At 50.0% G+C, this 21509-nt stretch overlaps 1 protein-coding gene across 5 annotated transcripts in view; it reads left to right on the top strand.

Annotated features, from left to right (window-relative positions):
* The window catches only part of GRK5 (G protein-coupled receptor kinase 5), a 202090-nt gene that overhangs the window by 108612 nt on the left and 71969 nt on the right, over positions 1-21509 (top strand). The gene's annotated exons all lie outside the window — the stretch shown is intronic.

Raw genomic sequence — 21509 nt, 5'->3', positions numbered from 1 at the left:
ACACTAATCCCCTCTGAGGACAGAGGTGGCCAAGCCTTCTCTCAGGTTCGTTTAGCTCGAGTAGGGGGTATTGGCTACAGTCTTTCTCCCTGGAATGGAAGGAGAGCAGTCTTGTGGAGATTGGACTGATTTGCTCTGTGTGGGACTCCTTCTCTCTATCTCAGCATCAAAATGTGGTTGCCGTTTCTGGGAACCATCTCATTTCTGTGGATTGCTCAGTCTTGAGGGCCGAGGGACAGCCAGAACCTGGCTTATCTGAGGGGAGACCCGGCTTGTGCTGTCTGCTGCCCTTGGCTTTCTGGAAGCGTCTGCAGGGATTCCCTTTTGCAGATAGGACACAGACTGTCCTCAGCCTGGCATTCGTGGCCCGCCACTGTGTCATGTGCATGGACATAAGTACCCTGAAGGCAGGCTGCTGGCTGTCTTACACTCCTCCCTCCCCAACAGATACCGGGGAATGACTGGCCTGGAGACAACCCAGCAAGAGCAGGCAGTGGGTGCAGGGGGTGTGTCCCAGGCGAGGAGCTAGGCTGTCCAAATTCTGCATGGCCCCTGATCACCAGCTCCACGCCCTACACCCATCGCTCTACCTCTCTAAGCCTCAGTTTGGGTTTGTTTGGTTTTTTTTTAGTTTTCAATGAACAGATTTCATTTCTAGAGGAATTTTAAGCTTGTGGGAAAATTGAGCAGGAAATACAGCGAGGTTCCCACATATTCCTTCTCCAAGCCTCAGTTTTCTCACCTGTCAAATGGGGCTGGACACCCACCTTGCTCTTACTTCCCTGGGGAGTTGTATAGATCCTTCACCCCCACCCCCATCTTACGGATGACAGAGCTGAGGCTCAGAGGGCAGAGCCTTGCTAAGGGCCACTGGCTGGCCGGTAGGAAAGGCCACCACACGGGTCCACGCAGGCAGCGAGCACGGGGTGGCCGACCTGCCGCCTCTTCTGCTTCCTGCTGCGTGGAAGCCTCCGTGGGGTGTGGCGAGTCTCCCCAGGAGCAGCTCTGATCTCTGCCACCTTGGTGCTGACTGCGATGGGCTGGCGGCAGTGCCAGGAGCTGGAGAGCTGAGTTCTACTCTTTTTTCCTCCATAACAAGTGTGGACCCCTCCCCCACCCCACCGGGATGTCAGAGCTGAAGACCTTGGGACCATGCTGGCCCCACTCCCTCCCTCTGCAGGTGGGGAACTGAGGCCCCACATAGGGATGGGGTGGGCAGGCTGGAGGCTGAGGAGGGCAGGCAGCAAGGAAGGACCCAGGTCCGCCAGCCTACAGGGCAGGCTCTGTGGCCCAGGAGGAGCCCTAGTTATGGCGCCTGGATGGCATGGGGGTGGGGTAGGAGCTGGGGGGAGCGTTTCTGTGCCTGTGGCAAGAAGAGACCCGTCCCTGGTTCCTGGCTTCCTCACAGTCTGTTTCAAAGGTAACTGCTGGACAAGGAGGCATGGCTGCATGCTCAGTCGATAGCAACCTCCAATTTAGGGTTCTCAACCTTCCCTAGAGGGCAGGGACAGCGTGGCAAGCAGAGGGGACAGTGTCACCTGTATCATGGTGCAGCCAGGCCACACTGTTGTCCCATTCTGTTCCAGTGTCCGCCCTTCCCTGCTCCATGAGGGAGGGCAGTATGACACTCCACTAGCAAACTCTGTTCGCCCACCTCACCCCGTCTGTCTGCCTCCAAGGGCAGGGGCTGTACCTCAGTTCCCTGTGCCCCCAGCATGTGTCTAGCTCCTGCACATAATAGGTACATGTTGTGTGTTTCATGAGGAGACCTAAGGTCTGGTTTTGGTTTATGCTGCATCACTAACCACCCACCTGCATCCCTCTTTGTTCAAAGTGCCGGGAAGCTCACAGCCAAGTTTATGTCCAAAGCGTAGCTCTCCATCCTCAGATATCCTAGAGGGAGCTCCTTTTATTCTCCCCTCCCTCTTTGCTGCTTATTTCCTGTTCTTTGTCTTTTATTGAACAATTGAACATGTGTTTTTATTGGAAAATGCTGTGGATCCTTTTGGGAAGTAAGTGAGCAATAAATAAATCAGTGCATTAGAAATGAAAGGGAGAAAAGGCTCTCAGCGCCACCCGGGAAGCAGGTGTGTCTGAGTTCTGTTCGTCCTCTCTGGAGGGTGGGCAGATGAGCACCTGCCCCAGGAGCTTGACGGGATGTGTAAGCAGGATGTATTGAGAGGTCAGTGTGCTGGGCAGTGCCTGCCCCAGGGCTCTAGAAGTTGGGGTTTCCCAGGCAGGTAGATGCCATGTGCCTCTGTGGAACTGGCTGTGGGACAACCAGCCTGGAGGGGCCAGAGCTTGCCTGGTTGGGCACAGTCAGCCAGCTCCCCACTGCTGAGAAACTGGCTGAGAGCTTGGCTGGAGAGGCCACTGGAAAGCGCCCAGAGGGGCATTAGACGTACAAGCTACTGCACCGGCAGCAGGCCAGCTACGATTGTTGCTTTCCTTTGTTTCACTTCTCTGTTCATGGTAAAGACCTACCATGACTGAACATCTGCCATGAGCCACGATGGTGACATTGTCCATAAAAGGAGACAGCACACTTGAGAGGTGTAAATAGGAGTGCAGGGTAGGGTTGGGGCAGCGGCCATGTGACAGGGCTGCTCTGCCCGCTCCCTTGACCAGCACAGGAGGGCTGCTCTTGCTGTCTGGGCCACCAGCAGGAGACAGATTTTTAGATATGTTGGCAAGAGAGAAGAGGTAAGCAGCCCCCCATCAGCCTCCACGGCCCTCCCTTTCCGAACCCCAGCCATCATAAGAGAGAATTTGAGAGAATTGAACTCTAAGCTAAGAGGTTAAACATGGTCCATTTGCTGGGGTCAGAGAAGAGCTAGTGCAGGAAGGTAGCAGGGAGGGAGCTGATGGGCTGGATTTAGCAATGGGCCTGGTCCCCACGGGGCTTCAGTGTTTAAGTGATGCAGACAAAAGGGTGGCCAGCAGCTAAAGGCAGGGGCACGGTTGGGAGGTGGGCCAAGGTGATGCTTCAGCAGACTGTTTCTGATGGTTCTGGAAGGATGGCAGTGTCTTTAAAGCCAGACTGGGTTCCTATCTTTGTTCTTTCAGCAGCTTGCTGGATGGCCTTGGGTGAGTCTTGCCTGCAGGAAGTGGTGCTCACCTGTACCACAGGGCAAATACATGACACCTTCCAGAGCATCAAGTAAGACATATGACAGCACCCTTGTGCACGGGGCCTGGCCCCTGTGGGTGTGGAATGTGCCTTGCTGGGGCTGGAGGTGGTCATCAAAAGTGAGCATTGGGTGTGTCTCTCTGAAGTTCTGGTGACAGCCTTTCTGGGGTCATTGGCCAGCAGCCGAGTTTCTACCCAGTTAGGCCTGAATAATGAAAGCCAGCTCTCCCTTCTGGGATGGATTCAGCTGCCATCACCTGCTAATCTCCCTGAGTAACAGGGAATCCCATGATCCTTAAAATGGCCACCTGTCTGTAGAGGTTACTCAGGCCACATACTATTATTGGCTGTTGCTCTGAGTGAGCCTGTCTTCACCTTCCATGGAGGCTGTGGGCTGCTGTGCAGCTTGCAAAGCTCTTTTCACACTCCCTGAGCTCTTATAATCCCCCAAGAATCCTGCGGGGAAGTATTTTCATTCTTGTTTTTACAGACCAGGCTCCCAGAAGTTGCCTGAGTTGCCTGTTTACAGTCAACTGCGACTGCTCACGGCTCACTGCTCGCTGCTTGCTGCTGCTTCGGGGGGTTTAACCTTGGTTGTGGCCACCATATGGCTTGCCCCAGGATGGGGTGAAGACTCTGCAGCTGGGGCTGGAGGGCAAGCCCATTCCTGCTGGATGCGCTTCCCGCCGAGCTGCCGCTGGCTCTTTAGTGGGGATTCTCCAGCACCTTCTCGTGTAGGCCTTTGGTTCTCTGGTCCCCACATCCAGCTGCCTACACCTGTCTCATTTTTCAGTAATGCCATTTGCCAGGGAGAAGTGAGGTAGTGGGAGAAGTGAGTTACCTTCCAGTCTGACTTGGCGTGAATTGGCCAAATAAAACATTTTATATATGCCTCCAGAAATTTCATTTGGTTACTTCTTAACAGGCCAAGTGTACTATTTTCCATCAGAACATTTCTATCTTTCAAAAAGTGTCTCTGGCACAGAAGCTGGGTCCTACTGCATCCTTGTCACAACCCATGTTTCATTTGGGATTTGGGATTTTCAGAATGACACCACCTCTTGCTTTGTAAAAGAATGACGTTACCTGACGGAAATATTTTACTAGAATGTTTTCAACCATTGAGGTGGTACAAAACATCTTCAGAAGGTTTTCTTTGTCCAGCTCAGAGAAGAATCCCTGTTCTGTGAAGTCCCTGCCACGTTTCACCAGTCCAGGTCTTGCCAGGGCGCCATGAAATGGATCAAATCCCATTACAGCAAAAGCCACTTAAGGTTCATGGAAATGTTTGTGGAAACAATTGCAGACTCCTGTGCCAACAGCCTGCTTCTTACGTGTAATTTTTTATAGAACGTGCAAAAGAACCCAGCATGGCAAAAGAATTTGGACGGCTCTCAGAATGTGCTGGGGTGGAATTTGGTTGTGCTTTCTCTCCAGGTCTCTGATACGGCTGTGTGAGAATGTTATCTGTTTATTAGACAGATATTTGACGGGCTCCTTCTATGTCCCAGATGCTGGGCTAATCAGAGGTGAGCAGCCTGGGCCACATCCTCAAGGAGCCTGATTGATAGGGTTGGAAGATGCATGTGCATTTCATTCCGAAAAGATCAGAACCATGTTAGGGAGAGCAGCTGGCACAGACAGCTCTTAGTGTGTGAAATGATTTTTAGGTAGTACACAGGTGAATTATGGTTATACATTTATTGTAATGTGTGTCATGAAAAGACAGTAACTGCAGCATTATTTCCCATGCATTATTACTTAGAAAGGTGAAGTAGAAAAAAAAAAGATGGGAAGGAGAGTCAACTAAAACCCAAGTTAAAGAAAAATATCAGATAAACGTTGTAATAGTGGTAACTGCCATAGGTGGTAGACTATGGTAAAGACTATGGTAAAAAAAATTCATGACAGTGGCTCACCGATGGCTGATGTCTGGAAAAGTTAACTTTAGGTTTATTGTGTGCCTATGGGATACCAGGGGCTTTACCTGTATTATCATCCAAGCCTCAGGAAACTCTGGGAGATGGTAGCTCTACCATCCCAATGGACTCCTGATGAAGTTGAGTCTCAAAAAGGTGAAATGATTTGCCCAAGATCACATGCCTAGTAAGTGGAAGAACTTGGATTGGACCCTGGTAGTTCTGACTCCTGATAATGAACTCTTAACCACTATGCTATATGACAAAGTACTGCAGTTTGTCAAAGAAGAGATTACTTTCTCCCTAGGATATAAGCCAGGTAGACTTTCTAGAGGAGGTGGCTTTGACCGAGGGGTAGGATTTGGCAGGTACTAGAAGTTGGCAAGGCAGAGTATCCCATGAATCAGACACCCGTGATTATTGGCAAGGTGGTTCAAAGCAACATATTTTGTTTTCCTCGCAAAAATGAAGTTTGGGGGTAGGCTGTGGGTTGCCTCTTCTGTGTCATCCGGGACCCAGGCTGCTTCTACCTCACTGCTCCACCAGATATCTCAAGGTCTGAGAGGCTGATGCAGCTCCGGCCATCACATTCTTGTTCCAGGCAGTAGACAAAAGAAGGAAAAGGGTAAATGTATATTCCTTTCAAGGTGTCAACCTTCTTTAGGGTGCTTTTCTGGAAGCTGAACCTAATAGCTTGTCCTCATGTCACTGGCCAGCCTTGGAGATAAGGGAGGCTCCCCACTGTGTGCTGGGCATTTGTGAGTGGAGAGGACAAAGTGTTGTCCTCAGGGTCCCTCCGGTAGAGTGAGCTGTTTCTGGTTGAGGCTGTGGAGGGGACAGCCGTTGAATGGAGAGGACAAAGACTCCTCTGAATTGGGATTTTCTTCTGGACTAGCTCCAGTAAGCTCGGTCTGTTTTGGACGGTCAGCGTGTTTCTTTGATTTTGAACTGGAGTGTAGAGTTACAGCAGTCAGAGACCGCCTGAGACAGCCCCTGCCCGCCATCCCATCAGCCCCTGCAAAAAGACAAGAACCACCACTCTTGAGTGCAAACCAATCCAGTTCCCATAATTTCTACCCTCCGGTGCAATTACAACAGGAGCCACAGAGCCAGCTTTTCACTGCAGTCCAGCGTTGAATCCTGGACTATGATGTAGAGCCCTGCATGGTGCTCAGAAGCCCCAAGGTGAGTGTGGGTGTTCTGTGCAGCTCATGTGCAAGTGTGAGACCTGGAAACCGCTGGCTGCCTGGCACCATCCTCTTCATCCCCTGCCTCCAGGCCCCGGGGCTGCTGAATTTGCTTTTCACTTCTCAACGCTGGGGAGTGCAGGCTGGCTGATTGCCAGGAACATCCAGTTTGCGGAGTTCTTAAAATCAGTGATGCTCTTGTGAGTTGCCCAAGTTGTTCTGGGGATTCAGTTATAGAAGGTCAAGTCTTGTTCATTAGAAGCCTCCCTCTGCTGGGATTTGGGTTCTTTGGGGTCTGAAATGTTCCCTTTTTACTTTTTGGGAATCAGATGGTGGAGAAAATGTTAGGGCTAAAATGGGAGTGAGGGGTGGGATCAGCCCCCCTGCCTCCATCGGGAACTTGCAGCTGCTTGGTAGAACTGGGGAGAGCCGGCTTCTGCACTCCAGTGCTCTTTGTTCTGTAATTACCTCCCAGCAAATAGTATTGTAAAGAGGCTGGAGAGGTGCTTTCCTATGGCGTTAGAAATCAAGCCTCCATTAATATGCTAATTACAGCGGGTTCCTATTTACCGTTTAAGCAGGTCCTGGAGAGCTTCTCTGTGGCAACACTATTAGACATTCTGTTCTTGAAATAGAAAGTCCACATTACTTTTTAATGAAAGCTCTAAATCCAAGCTTTCCTTGTGTTCAGCCAGCCCCTCTCCTTGGATTGAGTAGGTCCACCCTGGCCTCCTGAAATGAAAGCTGAGTGGGGTAGGGTGAGGAGGAATCGACTCACTTCGGAAAGCAGGCAGCTCTTCAAGAGGGCAGTGGACGTGGGTGTGGGGGGCCTGCAAGGCCCAGGCCAGTTACCTGCTGATGTCATTACACAGCTAAGCGTTATTTGTAGCAGTGGCATCACTCACTCTTAAAACCGGTTAAACCGGCTTTATTTTTAGATTGGACTTTGAAGGTGCTGTTTGGAAATGTCTTTTTCTCCCCACATCACTTCTGCCTGCGAAGTGCCCAGGTTATGAGGAGAACAAAATGGCAGCCATACTGCCAAGGGCACTATAAATATTTGTTGGGGAACAGAGGGATGGGTGCCTTATTAGCTTTAAGGGTGGATCCTAGGGACTCCACACCCCTTGGCTGAGGAACTGGGTGGGGCTGAAGGTGGAGGGGTGGGCGCTTTCATTCACTGGAAAATAGAGTGGGCCTTTGTTTGAATCAGGGATCAAAGACATCCAATAAGGGTGTGGACCTTCCCAAAGAGTAGGCTGTGGGTTCTAGAAGAATAATATGTTAGCTAACATATTATTTTATAAATCTTAGAGGTATTTACATGCCCACTATGTGCCAGACCTAAATTTGGCCCCGGAAATACCTTGGGAATTTTCCAGTTACCACTGCTGAGTGACATGGTGACATAAAATAAACATTTATATGCTCACAATTCTGTGGTCCAGAATTGGAAGAGGGCAAATCAGGGTTGGCTTACTTCTGCTCCAGGTTGCTCAGGGTCTCAGTGGAAGACCGGAACGTTGAAAGGCTAATCCATTCACACATCTGGCAGTTGATGCTGGCTGTTCCTCTCCAGGTGGCTTCACCATGTGACCTGGACTTTCACACAGCAATGGTGCCTAATTCCAAGGGTCAGCATCCCAGAGGTAGAGAGGGAAGAAGAATCCCTTTTGTGACCTAGCCTCCAAAGTCACAAAGCACCACCGTCACCATGTTCTTTCAGTTGAAGTAGTGACAAGTCTCTCCCCAGATCCAAGGGGAGGGAACATAGACCCCACCTCTTACTGGGAGGGTGTCAGTCGCATCGTGAGCATATGGGATGTATGTATATTTCAGAAGTGTATGAGCAAGGGAGAAGAAGCTATGAAAAATGGCAAAGCAGATTTAAGAAGAAAGAAAACAGTTAATGAAAATTTAATAAATGATAGTTAAAACTCAGTGGACTAAAAACTCTACTTTCCTATGGCGTTAGAAATCAAGTCTCTATTAATACGCTAATTACAGCAGGTTGCTATTTACCATTCAAGCAGGTCCTGGAGAGCTTCTCTGTGGCAACACTATTAGACATTCTGTTCTGGAAATAGAAAGTCCACATACATTAAATTAAAGTACATTACATTAAAAAGCAGATTAGACTTAGTAGAGGAAAAAATTAGAGAAGTGGAAGATTATCTTCAAATAAATGAACTAGAATGCAGCCCAGAGACATACACAGATAGAAATAGTGAAAGATAGAGTAAGGGATGTAGGGGATTCTACTGAGAAGATCTAATACATGTCTAGCTGGGTGTTCGGAATAACACAGAAAATGGGAACAAGACAGTATTTTAAGATACTGACTGAGAATTTTGCAGTCTTTGGTGGGTATGAAATCTCTGATTTGGGAAATTGAATGAATTCCAAGCTCAAATAAAAATAAGCCATAAAATAAATACAAATAAAAATAAGACACGTTGGTACAAAACTGCAGTACACTTAAGACAAAGAGATGCTTTTAAGGGAGCCAGAGAGAAAAGCAAGATTGCCCATCTAAGCACAGTGATTAGTCAGCTGACTTCTCAACAACAATTACGGAAGCCAGAAGATGGTAAACTATCTTTACTGTGCTGAGAGAATGTAACAGTTAGTTTATAATTCTATGCCTGGTGAAAGTACCTTTAAGAAATAAGAGCAGATGGACAGTAACTGTAATGGGGGTTGGGGGGGGACTTGGTGAAGGGGGGAACCTAGTAAACATAATGTTCCTCATGTAATTGTAGATTAATGATACCAAAATAACAAATAATAAATAAATAAATAAATAAAAGAAGTAAGAGCAGAATCAGAGATAGAAGGTAGAGAGAGAAGAACAAAGCTTGGACAATTTTCCACCAATTTACTTCACAATAAGACGTTCTCAAGGATGTATTTGCAGGCCAAAGAAAGTACCAGATGGAATGTCTGAGGTGCAAGATGGAATGATGTGCAAACATATTGGTGAATATTTGGCTATATTTAAACAAATGCTGGGTGGGTGTATAAAATAATGTTTCAATTGAGAGATTAAAAAAAATAAGATAGAACTAAAATACCAGACAACCAGAACACATAATCTGGGAGGGGATAACCTGAAAGTATCTGAAGCTCCTATATCTTTTTTGGAAGGAAAGTAAAGATGATGATTAACCTCAGTTTGTTAAACAGACAATGTAACTTCAAAACTGGTAGAGCCGTAGTTTCTAAATGTGGACTGGGACCCACAGGGGTCCCTGAAACCCTTTCAGTGAGGTCAAACTATTTTCATAGTGATATATCATAATCCATATTAATGTACTTTGCAATTTTCACTCTTATTCCCTCTCAAGTGTGCAGCAGTTTTCTAGAGCCTACTTGACATGTGACGACACCACCACTCTGTTAATGGAGTGTATGCTTGTGTACTCTCATGTTTAAAATTTTTCTCTATTTTCTCATTTGGAAAATATTAATAGATATAACCCATATAAACAAAAGCTGTTGGGTTGGCGGTAGGGGTTCTGTGATCATTTTCAGAGATTTAAGGATGTCCTAAGTCCATACAGTTTAAGAAACACTGTGGAAGGGGGAAAAAGGATAAGAGAAACGATGAGACTTAAAAGACAATCCTTGTAAAATAGCACTTCCTGAGCCCTGAGAAATAATTAGTGCCATATAGTTACCCTTCATTCTAAGATAACTCAAGATAGAAATTTTAAAATCTAGAGAACGGATAAAATAAGGCACTAATATGTTCTGCAAGCCTGAGAACCTTTATCTGGAAGAATTTCAAGACTGGGACAGGTGCATCTTATGTTACAGTGACACCTACTGAACAATGGGGGTATCACAATGCAGCTCTATGGAACAAAGGCCCAGCAAGAGTAAAAGCTGTCTCCAAACCAAAAAAGACAAGGAAAAAAGTGAATTCTGTCAGGCAGGGTATGACATACAAGCTTATACAAAACAGAGGGCAACTCAAAAAAGACATAATGACAGTTCCATTGCCCATACACCCTCGTCCTCAGTTAGATGGAATGTCAGGGAGCACAGGGCAGGAACTGACATTAGAAGCACCGTGGAGCTTTTAAGTAATGATTTCAAGGCTTTACAGAATCAGAGTCCCTGTGCCCAGAATGTTTGTATTTTTAAAACGTCCTCCAGGGAACACAGTCATATTTGACAATATCTGGTCCACAACAGCTGTGCGAAGGATGATTTCTGCCCCATAGGAACCATGTTAGGGCCAGAAAGCTCAAAGGTGCTTTGCCAGTGCCTGCCCCCAGCTCCTCCACTGGTTGCTGCCCTGTTTCTTCTACTGTCGTCAATGCCCAGGTTTGGGGCATTGAGCCCTGGACTTTAGACCATGTGTACAGCTCATGCCCTCTTACTTCTGGGGTCCTGTCTGATATCTGAGGTTGGACTTGCTAGAGTCCCTATTCGCCTACCTTCCCAGCCATCCCCTTAACCGTGCCTGCATGTCTACTCCCAGCATTGCCTGAATCCAACTTCTGACAGCTTTTGGGCTCCTCATTTGACCCTTGGCTTACTTCTATTTTTGCCCAAGGACCACCAACAGGGATGGACCCAAAATTAAAAAAGCTATCAAAAATAACAAACAACAAAAATGGAACCACAAGCCCTCTGTATGGCAGCATGCTCCACGGAGGCACCGTTGATCCTCTTTCTCTTAAGTTTTTAACATAATCAATGGGAGGATTTGTCTTTTCATGAGGGAACCCTTCTCAAAACTGACAAAAGAAAAGAGGCTTTATTTTACCAAAATTTGCTCTGCCAGCCCTTCCTTTTGCAACCTACCCATGCTGGGCTGTCTCATGGTATGTCTGTGGCATTGTCAAAGCAGACCCAGCCCCAGGACAGGGAGCCCCAAACCCACAGAAGAATAGCATGGGGTGATGCCAGGCTAGGAAGGAAAAATCCTTAGTAACCAGTGAGGTACGAAAGCGGCTGGGGGCCAACTGGAACCTGGAGCCCAGGCCGAGTGAAGTGATGCCAGGCGCCTTCCCCTATCCAAAGTAATGAAAGTGATCTGTAAGTGATGGTTTTTTTCCCTTTTAAGTGACAGAGCAGAGCTGGCTAAGGAATAGGACTTGACCGATTTGACTGTAAATGCAGGCAAAGCTTGTTTATGCTCCAGAGATAAAGCAACAAAAGGAGGGAGGGTGGGCTGTGGCCCGCTGCTGCATCTGGAGGCTGTTCCCTCCCTCCGGACAAATTCTCTGGAGTCTGAGACCATCTCAGCACAATGAGGAGGTGCCTTCAGAGGGACTTGGGTCGTGTCTGCAGGTCTGTCTCCTGGAGGTGGTGTGTGAGGCACCCGTGGGAGCCTCCTAGTGTGCCGCTGGGGAGGATCCCTTCGGCCCGGGGAGTGCGGGGGCAGGCGAGTGGGGATGGTCCAATCTGGTGCACACCTTGACGGCTGCCTCCTGAATTCCTGCTCCTTGGAGGAAATGCTGTTGTTGGCCTGGCTGCCCTCCAGACACCTGTGTCCAAGTGCCGGGAAAATCATGGCCATTTTGTTTGATAACTTCAGCAGCTCAAACTTAACACCATGTGCAGACCCCTGCCACTTATAGCTCTGAATGTATTTCTTTCTGTGGAAGTGAGGGTCCCCGACTCCCAGCCCCTGCAGCCCTCAGCCACATGGTGACCCTTGCATCCCCTTTGCGTATCAGGGCTTGTCCATCATTAGCAGCCACAACCACCCGCAGGGTGACGGGTAGGGGGCATGCTTCTCAATTCTGATGCATTGGTCCCATGGGGACTGGATTTTGGACTAGGTGTTGAGACAGCCTCCTGAGTGGGGCTGGGCAGCATCAGCTGGGCAGATTCTGGTCCTCTTGGGGTGCTATGTCATCACACCCCAAGGCGATAGGCCTCAGTGTGGAAAGTTTGTGAGCTTTGAACGATGCTACAGATGGCCTAGAATAGCTTGGCCTCCTCTTTTCAAGGCCCCAGCTGATGTCCCCATTGTGCAGTGGGGAGAGAGCAAAGACCAGGTTTCCCCCCGTTCCAGGAGTATAAGCAAATGTGGCTGGGCCAGCAGTGGTGAGGGCTGGGAAGCAGTGTTCCGGGGTGACCATCACCAGGCATGACTGGTGCTGTGCCCATGGTAGCATCTGGCTGTCACCCCTGTGGGCAGCAGATCCTCATTGCCATTGCTCAGCTGAGGAAACACTGATTGTGCCTAGTACATAGCAAATGGTCTGCTTACAGTAGCTGCTCTGGTCATGTGATTTGTCTGGGGTCACCCAGGTGGTCAGTGGTGGGGCTAGGATTGAACTCATGTCCATCTCATGCCTCAGCCCAGGCTCGCCTGCCCTGTCGCATGGCCACCTTCTCCTAGGCATCCACAGGCCTCTCAGGGAGGCAGGCAGGGCAGAGAGAGTTAGCCACCCCATTTTACAGACCTGGAAACTGAGGCCAGACTATTCACTGCAGGTCACTGAGCTTGTAAATGGCAGAACTGAACCTCAAACCTTGCTCTTTTGATCATAACACCCAGGCTGCCATAACAAAATACCACAGGCAGAGTGGTTAAAGAGCAGACATTTATATTCTCACATTCTGGAGGCTGGAAGTCTGAGGTCAGGGTACGAACAGGGTTGGTTTTTAGTGCCTTCTCGCCATGCCCTCACGTGGCCTTCCCACTGTGTGCCCAGACAGAGCAGTCTCTGGTGTCTTAACTTCTTAAAGGACACCAGCCCTCAGATTGGGTCCCCACCCTTATGACTGAATTTAACCTTAATTACTTCCTTCAAGGCTCCATGTCCAAATACAGTCACATCGAGGGTTAGGGCTTAACTGAGAAATTCTGGAGGGGGCACAACTTATCCCAAAGCACACCGTGAGCTGCTTCCACTGTTTTGGGCCCCCCAGTCACACCAAGAAATAGCTGCTACTGCACATCAAAGGGGTCATTTGGAGTGACAGTGCAGGAGCCCAGGAATGGGGCTGGAGCAATCTGAGAAGGCTTCCTGGAGGAAGTGTGTGTGTGTTTGTGTGTGTGTATATGCTGAGCTTGGGTAGCATGCGTACTTTGGGGGAATCTGGCTCTTTCAGGGCAACCCCACTGTTGTCTACCCCAGTACCTCAGAAGAGCTGTGGCTTTTTTCCAGGAGCAACTTTCTCTCTGTGTATGTAGTAAGAAGGGACCCCCCTCATCCTTGCCTGGGCCAAGTGGGCAGCTATAGCTTGATGCAGCTAATTAGGTAGCATTCTCAGGTCTTCAGTGTGGAATTCCAAAGTGGTAAAGGTGGGGAGAAGTGGAGCTGAGGACTTGTGAAGCCCTCCTCAGCAGGGAGACGTCTGCAGAATGGGGCCGCTGCATGTGGCAGCTGGGGAGGGTGCTCTTTCTGTAAAGGTGAACTGTTAGGATAGCATCGCATGTGCAAACCCTTGCTATAAATTCCTGTGCCTCTCTTACTCACTATCTGTCTCTGTCTCAGACTCACATGCCAATTTGCCTGGTAAAGGGAAACCTCACTGCCAGTTTTAGAAAATCCCCGTTTCTGCAGTGTCTGTGTTTCTGGAATGAGGGTAGTGTTCTGAGGGCAGAGGTTTGGCTTCACAGGCTAAATCCTACATGGGGTCCCAAGCAGACATGAGCTCTGGGCAGGGTTGTGGTGGGTTCCCAGCCAGGAGGCCAGGGGTCTGCTGAGGGAGGCTGGGGAGGCTGCCCTTTCGGTGGAACTTCTGTAGCCCCTGTTTTGTCTGTGGAGGCCATGGTGTCGGGTCTTGCTCCAGAGAAGTCTGTGAACCCATACATGTTTGGGGCGCAAAGCCTGTCTTTGGCTATCTTAGGTCTGTCCCTTGGCTTAGCACACCTGGGCCGCTGGTAAGCTCTGAAGGTGTTTAGTAAGTTGCTTTTCAGAGTTTATGCCACAGCCTGTCTCAGAGGGAAGATGCTCCTGCAGCCCTACAGTAAAGCACTTGAAGCTCTCACAGGCCCCCAGGTGCGAGAATATTGACCCTCCCCTGTCTCCCATACCTTATCTTCTTCCTCTGCACCTGGCCCCGGGCCCTCTGCTCCCAAGCCCTGCATCCCTGGGTCTCCCTCCTCCCTGAGGGGGGCTCCTGAGTGTTTCTGAGCCATGCCTCCTGCTTCTCTGGTAGGAAATGGGGGCTTCCTCCTGAGGGAAGGGCAAGTTGCTGCCCCTCCTCCCTCTGATTCCCAAGGGCAAGCCTCTGGGGGCAGCAGAGGGGCCTCCCGGAAGGGCTCTTGACTGGGGGGGCTCCAGCCTCCTCGGTGCTTGCTGGGAGCACCATGGGCTTTGGAGCCGAAAAAGACCTAGACTCAGAGCCCATCTCCTCCACTGCCACTGTGTGACCTTGAGCAAGTCCCTCAGACTGGCTATGCCACTCCACACAGTACACTAAATGAGAGAAGGGAGTCTTAAAGGATGTGGTTCCTGGTAGGTGCCAGACTCATATTTGCCTGCTAGGGCATTAGTGCTCCAGTGCCAGGGGCAGGGGCGAATGGGGGTTTGACCAGGAGCAGATGCCCACACACATCTGTCAGTGTAGGGCCTCTGCTGCTCTCCAACTGCCTAGTGGAGAGGCCTCATCTTCATCGTGATTAAAACCATTCCCTTATTCAGCAAGTCCCAGCCACCACTCATTCACTCATTCATTCATTCATACTCATTTTCCCATTTCTGAGAACCTGTCGTGTGCCAGACCTCAATGGGGGGAACACAGCTGTGAATCAGACAGAGTGGGACTTGAACTCCATTTCCAGGCTGCAGGTGGGGAGGGCAGTTAATTAAGCAATCACCCAGATTTCAAAGGTCACTTGTGTTGAGTGCCTTGGAGGATTGCTGATAGGAGCCCAGATTCCACCCTGCTGGGCAGGGCTCAGAGGGGATTCAGAATTGAAAGTCAGCCTTTGTCCTTAGGAAGTGTGGGCACCAGCTGCTGGCCATCTCCACTGTGTGCTCTGTGACCCTCAGAGGCAATGATACGGCAAGAAGGAATTCAATATTTAAAAGAAGAAACATTAGTTCTTAGGAAGCCCTTAGTAGCCCTGTATACAATCTCATGCTTAGCCACTTAAAGCCCTAGCCTGGAACCAGAGACTGGCTGGCTGTTTACCCCTTGACTGCACACACACCACCCACATTACCAGTCCTTGTCAGTAAAGATGGTGTTATCCTAGGTGCTGGTGGTCACCTCGGGATTGCCCCTTGCTCATTGCCCTTCAGGAACCCCAGAGACACTTAAGTCTGATGTGGCTGGAACAAGGGCAGTTTGTACAACTCCTGTATCTTGGGAAAACAGATGTGAGTTTCCAGTGCGGTGCCTGGAGTTCCTGGAACCGGAGTGTTTATTTTATGTAATATACAGCAAAAACAGTTCTGTTGACTTCAGAATCTTCCAACATCCAAACTATAACTCTTGCTAAAATACTGTTGCAAGTGGATTACCCAGCATACCCCAAGGAAGGAAGACTATATTGTGTTTGACAGAGGAAGAATGTTCTGCGTCTCAGGTCACCATCTTTCAGGCTGAATGCATGCTTTTTGAGACTTCCCACCAGGGAAGTAGTCCTTCACTTGCTTGAGTGCAGGGGCCGCCAGAGAGCATGGGACCCTTAGAGCCTTACTATGTAGCACCCTGGGTGAGTACGTTGTTTGAAGCAGCACGTTGGCACCCCACTCTTCTGCAAAGGAGCTTCAGAAACCCTGCCGAATTTAGTAGATGAGGCTCAAATGGCTGAACACTGGTTCTGGTAACCCCTTACAGGCAGCGTGTGCTCACATTCTTTCCTGACTGGGTGATAAAGGGGGTGGATGTAGAGGATTTGGGCAGGGTATTTAGTGGCTGCTCCTGATAATACTGGTGGATAGATAGTTGTTACTGAAGACCTACCATGTGCCAGTTAGTGTGCTAAGCACCTTGATTGAACTGTACCTATGAGGTAGGTCACACTATCATTATCTCCATTTTAGAATCAAGAAAGTGAGTCTCAGAAAAGGTCATACAGCTAGTCCATGGTTGGATAAAGCAAGTGTAGGTTCAGCTGCTGTAACAAAGACCCAAACTAACACAGAAGCTTGTTTCTCTGTCATGGCAGAGTGCTTAGGCAGGGGTCTAGGGCTGCAGTGGAAGTTCTGTGTGGCCATTCAGTTCCAGTCTCTTCTGTCCTTAGGATATTGTCCTCTCATCCATGGTCCAAGATGGTGCCCCACCATATCTACATTCTAGTCTATGGGGAGGCAGGTGATGAAGGAAGGGGCACATGTACTTTCCCTTTAAGGGCATGACCTAGAACTGATTTGGATTCATTATTTATTCTTACATTCCATCGACCAGAACTTGGTCAACAACCACATCTAGCTGCAAAGGTAGCTGGGAAGTGTGGTCTTTCTTTTGGGTGGCCATGTGCCCAGCTAAAACTGGGAGTTCTGTTACAATGCCGTTGTAACACTGGATGACTGGGCATGGGTCTGGGTGGTGGCCTACCTTAACCTCTCCACTGCCTCTCATGCCAGAGGAGTTCTAGGTCAGCTCCAAGGAAAAGAGCCAGGAGCTGGACGGTAGGGTCCCTGGGCGCTTGGGGTGGTAGGTGTTTCTGGTGCTCACTTGATCCTCTGACTTAGCCCAGCACAGGGCACCAAGTAGGTGCTCAGTATATCAGTCTTAAGGGGAGATGGGGAGAGAGGGCCCTGGGAGAGAGATGGGGATGGGGAGAGAGATGGGGAGAGAGATCCAACCCCACTAATGAGTCGAGAAACCTGGATGTGAATATAGGGGGCTAGAACCTCGTGACCAACCACCGGAAGGCGCTAGGTCCAGAAGGAGTCCCTGCCAGGGTGGAGCCGTACAGCTGTATTGGTCTGAAGCAGACGTTCAGGGTATCCTGTTGGCTCCCCTGACTTAACATCAGCTGTGACCGACACCTATGAGCTATGCTTGCAGAATGGAAATTCGATTCTGAGTCCCCTTTGGGAGAAACTGGATTCTCTTCTAGTGGTGGTTGCTCAGCTGTCCATGTACATTCCCAATTCGGATCCAGCTACTCATAGGTTCGGTTTGTCACCTGCCGGCCCCTGTGTGGACGCTGTAAGGCAGTCTCTGCCTCTCTCCGCTGCACTCCAGCCGCCCACTCTGGCCCTGACTCATGCAGAACAAAACGCAGTTACAGCCTGACCTTTCAGAACCCAAGGCCCCCGTTCAGCGTCCTTGGAGGGCTTTGTGAAACAGCACACTGTACATGAGGGGCTGAGAGTTCCCCTGTCTCTTCACTAGTTACATTTTCTGAGCAAAGCTTCTCTCCATGCAGGTGCTGAGAAGGAAAAATAAGTAAGCATCGGAGGTTCCAGGGTGGAATTTTTCAATCATCTGAACATTGTTCTTGGCAAGGAATCATTTAAAACAAGCAGCCGTGATGAGTTACATTTTTAGACCATTTAGAAAGGAATATTCTTTGATCATCGCAATTAATTGTTTTCCCCCTTTCTCCCAGTTATCTATCTTGTGCTGAGTAACCGAGGAGGATAACTATTAGGTTGAGCATCAGTTAAATATCTGTCAGAATGTCTCTTTTGAGCTTGGCAGACAGAAGGAAGAAAAAAGGCATTAAGAAAGAGCAGTGCTCCAGGCTGCAATGGAGCTGACGAGGTCTAGACAGTTATGAGATATGTGGGGCTCTTAAAAAAGAAAGAAGGGGAGAGAGAAAAGCGAGTGTCTTGGGTCCTGCACGCTTCTCCTCTGTTTTTGTATAGCTGAGAAAGCTTTATTTTAAAATAAGTGGTGTTTGGCAAGAAGTGTCACTGCATGCTGACAAATTGATTGTGCTCTTCTCCTTAGATAAAAATGAAAATGCATGAGGTATTTTGCTTTTTTCCCTCCTGATGATTAAAAGTGTCTACTTGGCTCCATGCAAAGACGGCCCTCGGAGATTTATATGAGACACCTGTGTGGCATCAATCACAGGCCTTCAGGCTGACAGAAGCAGCCACCCTTTACGGTGCTCAAAATGCCAGGTCCTGGGAGGGAGTTTTGAAAGTCTTGACTGGGCATCTCTGTGCCAGACCTGGGTGGGACCATTGGGTAAGGGTCTTTGAGTTTTAACAAAGGACTTCCCCTGCCTATTCACACTAACCTGGGGTCTTAGAGCAGCTGGGGGTGGGTGAGCAAGCTCTGGGGTGATGAATAAGGTGAGACCTTTCCCCTCCCCGGGCCTTAGTTTCCCTGTCTGGGAGTTGAGGGCACTGGACTGACTTTCCTTCTGGTTTTCTGTGGGGTCCATGACCATGCTCCCTTGAGCACATAACGTATCCTTTCTCTGGCTCACACTTTGCTGCACTGTGAAGGACGGATATCAGTGCTGGGAAGGGGCACCATTTCCCATGTGGCAGATCCATTCATTAACCTGACCCAGCACAGGGAAACATTTGGGAACAAGTATGGTAGAGTATGGCCAACAAACTGATGAGCTAGCAAACTGATGAGCTAAGTCGTTAAATGTATTCATTCATTCTCTCAAATATGTGTGCCCGCTCTGTGCCAAGTTCGTGCCAGGTGCTGGGTGTGCAGAGGACAAGACAGCCTGGGCCCTGCCTGCTCCAGATTGGGCCCAGCTCTGTTTGGATGCCTGTCCTGTTGGCTTAAGGACTCGCCTCGATGTAGGTCCGAGCACAGGAATGTGCTATGAAATGTAATTCCAACACCCTGTTAAAAGCCAAGCATTTAATTCAGGACACCAGTGACTTTAAGACGTCTACCTTTAAGGAGCAAGGGATTTGTTTTGACAAAAGTGTAAACAGGATCCTAGTGAATAACTTTTCTCATGGCTGCTCCTGCTTTAATCAATTGTGTATTTATTGGTGACCTCATAAGTGTCCAGACGGTCTCAGACTCTACAGAGGATGCGAAGGGGGTGGCAGTGGAGAGAGAGAATTTATAGCTCAGCTGAGGAGCTAAGGTCAGCTCTGAGGACCGCAGCCAAAGGGATGAGACAACACGTAGGTCACTGGATCTCAGGTGTGGTGCAGGCCTCCGAGCCGAAGGGGCTCAGAGCTGGGGGGTGCCGCATTCCTGGGCCAGGTGTTATGGAAAAGGAGAGCAGAGAAGGGCATTCCAAAGAGCCCTCCTGCGCCAGCCCAGCCCACGGAGTGCAGCTGCCCAGCTGAGAGCCAGCCCCTGAGCTGCCGTGCTTTTCCCAGGCCTTAGCCTCTGAAGGCTGGAGCTCGTGGACTGTCTACAGAGCAGCTCGGGAGCCATGGAGATGGATTGGTCACGGGTACGTCCAGGTTAGCGGGGTGCTCCCCCCCTGAACCCCCCGGAAGTTGCCAGATGGTGCAGTGCCTCAGTGGGACCCCATCCACCTCTCAGGGCCCAGGTCCTTGCCTGCTGCTGCTCCAGACTCTAGAAGCTGGAAGTTACCCCACTGTCAGAAAGAGCTGAGTTCAAACCTGGTCTCTGCCACCTACTAGGTCTGTGACCTTGTGGTGATTCCTTCCAAGGGCTTCACTTTGGGGCACTTAAAAATAGGTGGATGGTAGCACCCCCTTTCGTGGGGCTGTTCTGGGGATTGCAGATGAGCACATGAAGTGCCTAGCACGGTGTTCAGTGCACAGCAGGCACCCCGGCATGTTAGCTGCTGTTGTTTCAGTTGTTATTAGGTATCAGGTGGCAAGTGAGAAGGCTGCTGTCTGACCCAAAGGTCATCTCTTTTTGAAAACTAGCTCTGTCAAACTCTGTGAAAACTTGTGTCTAAAATGCCAACAACCCTGAGCTACAACTCAGCTAAGCAAAGTGTGAGTTCAAACTCCAGCTTTTTCTCTGTTAGTTTCTGCTGAAGCCACATGCTTCTCTCCCGTCTCTTGTCTCGAACGTGGGTACTGGGTGAACACTCTGCCTGTGAACGCATCCATCTCTTCGCGAATCTAGCCCCTCCTCTTCTCTCCGGGGCTGCGTCAGGCAAAGATGGCTTGATGGAAGGGCCTGGCATGGTTTCACATTTCATTACCAAAGGTCCAAGTCGGTTCCAGCAGGCCGAGACCTTCGTGCTCCTTCCTGGGGAAAGTTCCCATGTGTTGTGTGGCTGAGCTCCTAGGAGCCGCGGCAGAGCCGCTGGGGGACTGGAGGTAAGCCTGAGAGAAGACTGGCCGAGCAGAGAGAAACTACCACCCGACATTTGTCCTCGGTATCTCAAGAATGGGGTTTGGTCTCGAAATAAGAATGGACTCTTAATGTGGAGTTGATGAAGACCACTGGGCACTTTGAAGGCTTCCTGTCCCAGGAAGTGTCAAAACGAGGGATGGCTGAGCCCCTGGTGGAGGTCCTGTCAAGGGGATCGGAGTGGCTGGGGGGTTTTGGACCCTAAGGCATCAGGACTTCCAGGAGATCGTCAGTACCTTCCTGGGGATTCATTTCTCAAGTGCTTTTGGCCAGCACAGCTGCGAGCCTCACTAGACCCTGGCGGGTAGCCCAGGGAGAAGCCGGACCGCCTCTCTGCAGGGAGGCTGCTGTTTGCCTTGGCGCCCGCTTGCCCGGCCACTTCCTGGCCCCGCCTTCCTGTGGCTTTTGCTTCATTAGCTCATAGCTCCAGGTGAAGCCAGTCCCCAGGGCCCTGGATGGCCCAGCTCGGAGGCTTGAGAGCAACCCCCCTCCCTGCTCACCCCCCCGACACCCCTGCAGCAGGCCAGGGCAGCTTGCAGGAAGGATGGGTCAGGCATAGCCACCCATGGTCATCCATGAAGGCACTTGAGAGAGACTGAGGTAGAGATGGGAGCAGCCTTGGCTGGGCTGTGATGCAGGCTGGGGCCCCTGGCCCCCAGACAGTGCGCTTGCTGGGCCTTCTGGAAGGGCTGCCTTTACGCTACTGCTTGCTCTGGTCCCACTCTGGCCAGTGCGGCTGCAGAATGGAAGGCAGCTTCGTGAGCTTAAAGACCTCAGCAGTGGCGAGCTCTACTTGGGGCTCTGATTCTCAAGAAAGGCCTGCTGCCCACCAATGGCTTTATCCCCACCAGGCTCCTCACAGTGTCCCTGGGGGACTGCCAAAGTGGGAGGCGGGGACATTTAAGCTCCCTTCATTCATCAGGCTCTTTGTGTAAAAGGGGGAACCAAGGCCAGAGAAAATGAAGGGTCTGAGGTCATATAGGGGTCAGAGGAGTTGCTGGAGGCCAAGTCCAGTCCCCTGGCCCAGCCGCACAGTCCTGGCTGAGCTTTCCCAAAAGCAGCGAGTCGGGCAGGGCCTGGAGTCCAGTCCCACCCTGCCCCAGGGGGCTTTGGGCCGGCACAGCTGCG

The sequence above is a fragment of the Manis javanica genome, chromosome 7 (genome assembly GCF_040802235.1).
Source record: "Manis javanica isolate MJ-LG chromosome 7, MJ_LKY, whole genome shotgun sequence".
Lineage (NCBI taxonomy): Eukaryota > Metazoa > Chordata > Mammalia > Pholidota > Manidae > Manis > Manis javanica.
Note: the sequence above shows the minus strand (reverse complement) of the source record. Positions and strands in the feature narration are given on the sequence as shown.